Genomic DNA, 5254 nt, shown 5'->3' on the forward strand with positions numbered 1-5254 from the left:
AACTTCCCTCGGACTCTACTCATGTACTTGTCCAACACACCTTGTCTCAACTTCCCTTGGACTAGAATATTTAATTTATCTTGTCTCATAGTGATACTTTATGCTAGAAAATCTCAATTGTGTGCTCCAGATTCAACCTTTTGTATAGAGTTATGTTTTATTATAGACTTTTGTTTTTTGGCTTATTTGTTTAACAAAAGTAAACATAAGTTTTGATATCTAACAATTTCTTCACATGATAACTATATATATGTATATATATCTATACATATATATATTATAATTCGGTAGAGGAATATAAAGAGTTAATTTGATTATAATTGGGTAGAGGAATGTAAGGGTGGTACTCCTTTGTGTGCTTGAGAAAATTTTCAAATTGAACTCTAAGATAAGTTTTAATTATTTTAATAAGGTAAATGCAATCTGATTTTTATTTTATTTCAAAATAAACACCATATAAAATTAACCAGGAAAAAAAAACAAAAAACAATCCCGCGGCATAGCGCGAGTACTATCCTAAGTGTTGTTAAATTATCGAACTACAAACTTTTTTTTTCAGTCAAAATAACATTTACCTGCACTTTGATATAAAAAAACAGCAAGTTATTTTTCTTTTAAATATAATTAACATTAAATTCAAAAATAAATAGATAAATACTTAGAATTATGAATTCATTAATGTCACTAAAATGAATCAAATTTGAACAATTTATATTTGGGATTGTGGCCTAAAAACTGTTTTGTGGTTAGTGACTTTCAGCATTTGCCCATTTTTCTTATAGGCGAGTACACCAATTGTGCAACTAACAATTTTCCTCAAAGTCTAATCTCAAATAACCTTAAATTTTACAAACTATCATTACTTTTGAAAGTAAATGCAATTGGTAAAAAACCTGCATCGCTCATTTAAATATCGCTCTATCTATTGGGCTTCCAATAATCTCTTTTTCACCATCCTAAGACCATGACTGTTCTTCACAGAGGCATTTGTCTCCCCATCTATTCTTTTAATAGCCCATATCAAAACCGCATGCCATGCTTTGAACTTAGAATTTTTTGATTCATGTCCACAATACTTTCCCTAAACAGATTAGAAAATAACATGTGGTTTCAATCAAAAACAAGTTTATATATACACTATTAACTAAAATTATCATAGAAAATTACATAAATTGCATTACTTACGTCTTCGACTCGATAGAACTCGGAAAAGAAGATAGTCATGCGAGATATCTACATACATGTTTTACATAAATTCCATGGAAATATATTGAACATATTTTTGCCATAAAACATTAAACTTTACAAACTATTATTACTTTTGAAATGATGGACATATCGCGTTATCATCCAAATCAGCCAAATAGTCCAAATAAGTTTTGCTGGTATTTTGCTTTAACTTATCTAAGGAAGCCTATGATCAAAAATGAGAATTAGAAAAATATTAAAAATGAACAAAACATAAACCAAATACGAAATATCTACATATATGTTTTCATCATCGGTCATCGCTTTTGAGGCATAGATTCTAAACAAATTTCAATAATTATAATCAATATAACAACATAACAAATTTCAATAAACTTTAAACTACCAATAAATAATTTATACCAAAGATGGCTAATAGAACCATGTTTTCATAAGGTAAGAACAACCTGTGTATTACATTTCTTTTAGAGATCCGTGTTTGTAATCTCTTTGATTGCCACAGCAATACATATTAAATTTCTTTCAGCCATGTTGTCGTTAGCACCTCAGTTTTCTAAGATGATAGAAGTTAATTAAGAACAAAAATATGATTTTGACATATTAAGAACAAAAAATTTATTAGAATTATACTAATTCCCTTTCTAATAAACATATGTTGAATATTATGTTAGTTGTGGAGTTTGTTGGTCTTATATAATATATTAACGATGTTTTATCATAATATACTTATGTTCTGTTTAAGCAGTTGAATATCTTGAAAAACCAAAAGAAAAAATTAAAAATGTTGAGAAATTAGTTTGAGTAACAAATACTACTACAGTATTGAAGTTGTGAATTTACAAGAGTTGCATTCGAGTGAACGTGAGGTGGATATATAAACATGATAAATCAGTTAGGTATGTTGTTCATGTTTATAATTATATATCCACTAGGTGGATATATAAACATGATAAATCATCTAGTCCAACATTAAAGTTACGCTGGTTACATTAACGTATGTTGTTCCTTAATCCTGTGATATCGAAAGATCCAAACAAAGTTTACAAGCCCAATTATAGCCCAAGAGAAAAAGATTCTCAAAAACATCACATGTGACATACACATACCCTTGGATATTTGAAGTGTGCTAAGTAGTGTTGGACAAGTAACACCATATGGCTTTCCCGATAAATTTAAAGGTGACACCCATAAGAAAAAATATCTTCATTTTCGCGAGAAGTTAAAGTATTTGAAGTGTGCTAAGCAGGGTTGGACAAGTAACACCATCAAATTATGTATAACACAAGTATAACGTCCAACATATGTATTTAGAAGGAACTTTCAAATATGCGATCTGTCCAAGTTAAATGTATGTTTTTGTTGATAGTTGGTATATGTTCCAGTTAACTATATGTATTTGTTGATAGGCGAATATGTCTCAACAAAAGTATATCTAGTTATGTTTTAGATATAAAAAAATGTGTTATGCAATGCAATAAATGAGGAGAGAGAGAGACAGATATATAGTTATACTCTTTTTATTAATATTAGGTTTTTTATAAATTTTATACAGAAGATTAAAGCAACTAACTTTCCACGAGATGTTAAAAAAAAATTCAAATGTTCTTTTAAGGAACTTTTTGAAAATGCTCGTATCTTTTTGATGTGAGAGCAAATGTATTTACTAAAGCAACTAATTTACTGCATATGTAAATTTCAATTCGAGAAAACCGTGTGCTAATCAATAATGAAATAATTGGACGACCTCCAAAGATTCTACCATATATAGTCTTAGTATAGTAATATTATTTGAAATGAGTCGATCCATTAAGTGTTTTAGCTCTATATATTGTTGGATAAGCTTGAATTAGCTTGAGGCCAAAGATAAATATATTTAGTAGAAAAACTAAATATACATATTTGAAATTTAGGGGTTGTGTGATAAATTAGTTTTTCAATTTGAATTAGGAAAGTTTGTCTAAAGATTTTACTATATAAAAATATGCAAGGGTGTTACATAACTTACGCATAACTTATGAGTTTTAGAGAAAATAACTTAGAGAAAGCTTTAGGTTTTGAGTGATTTTCCTAAAGATTAATAAAAGAGAATAATTCTTTTAATCTTTTGTTCTTAATTCTTTGAAATTCTTTTGTTCTAGTTTTATATATATATTATGTTCCTTAAGATTATCCAAAATAACATTAAAAGTATAATGTAATTTATAATCAGAAAACTTTTGCTGGTATATAGGTAGCTCCTGATCGTATTTCTCTTTGATTAATCAATGTAATTAAAAAGAAAAAAGATATAAACCAGAATACATGTGATCAGTAACTTTTCCAGTAGTCAATGTAATTAAAAAGAAAAAAAGATATAAACCAGAATACATGTGATCACTAAACCGCTTCCACTAATAAAAAGTGGATGTTTAGAAATTCACTACTCACAAATGGAAAAAATAAGAATTAGAGTACTACAAAAAAACTAATTAATCTGAACTTAGAGATAACGCTAATGTGGTTTTAAAAAATAAATTCTATACAATTCTGAAAACAGTAATTCTTAATGCAATGTGCTGGTGGGTACAACTTAACAAACGATTTAGCAAGAAATAATATTGCTTACACAGTCATTGTAAACCACATCCGATCAAGTTTCAAACAATTTACCGGAAATGATGATCATAGCTTCTTTCGTATTATTGTAAAAGACCTACCTAAAATGATCACGTCTCGGCTATATAATTCCATCTTAATCACCATCATCTTCTCATCTTAATTTCATTTCCCAAGCTTTTACTTTACTTTATTCTTTTTTTTTTATCTGGTTCATTTGCAAAAACTACAATGGCGGAGGAAGTCGTGAACGCTAGAGAAAATATTTCCGATGTGTTAGATAGGTACCGCACAAATGTTGTTGCGCACGTTAATAATCTCGTAGACGAGGTAAGCTTCAAATGCTGCGTATTTTATTCACTTAATCTTTTAGTTTATTACATTTTTTTTTACGGTTTGCTAATTAATGTTTTTGTTTAGCTAGAAGAACGAACGTAACTGAAGAAATAAATTTCTTAACAGAATATATATTTTTTTTTTGTAAAATTTGCTACAAATTTGAACAGTGTCTAGCATTAACATGATATTTTCTTAAATGTTAACTATGAGTCTAAACGGTAACATATGTTGTAAGGAATTTTTGAGCAATTGTTGAGAAATTTCGAAGGAAAAAAATGTTACATCATTTCAGAACTTAAAGAATTCTTGAAGAATTGGTGGATTTTTTTGATTTTTTTGATTTTTTTTAGATATTAGTTTATTTTCCTTTTTTAGTTTTAATTAAAAAAAAAAGTTTATGGAATTTTAGATATTACCATGCGTATTCAGTTTCCTCCGTTCATCCATCCATAGGTTCATGTTTAGAAGGACCGCTTGGAATGTGTCCTTTCTCACTCTTTCTCATAGTTAACACCTAAAGAAAATATCATGTTAATGCTAGATAATGAAAAGAGTGAGAAAGGACACATTCCATCCATGCCTGGTCGATCGTAGGTTCTTATCTCCTCGAAAAAGTCGTGATCCCTTGGCAGTGTGCTTCACGACTTATCTACTCGAAAAAGTTGTGATATCCATGCTTTCTACAGTGATAACATACACGAACCGCCATCTGAACTGCCGTTGTAGCACTCCTTTAGAGACAGCTACCCACCTTGTGGTTCATATTACCATATTCGTAGCACCCTGCACCACTCGACTTATGCGTAGTCTTCCATTTCTTCTTGCCAGAACCTCCTGCATGCTAAGCCTTCCTCGGCTGGACCGCTGGACTAACTGTCACAACATATGCCCAGATATCCTACTTGATTTCCACTGCGGTCTCTACCAGCTCCGCCTTCGTAGCATAGCTCTGTCCTCTGCAATGAACCCTCAAATCATCATGAAATGTGCCTCCTCAGACTACATCGCCCAGCCCCCATATATCAGAAGCCGACTGAACTCCATGTCTAACTCATGCACAGTCCAAGTCTCCTGAGACAACTGTAGGAACTGCACCTCCAACTGGTCTAGT

The sequence above is a fragment of the Camelina sativa genome, chromosome 11, assembly GCF_000633955.1.
Source record: "Camelina sativa cultivar DH55 chromosome 11, Cs, whole genome shotgun sequence".
In the NCBI taxonomy this organism is placed as follows: domain Eukaryota; kingdom Viridiplantae; phylum Streptophyta; class Magnoliopsida; order Brassicales; family Brassicaceae; genus Camelina; species Camelina sativa.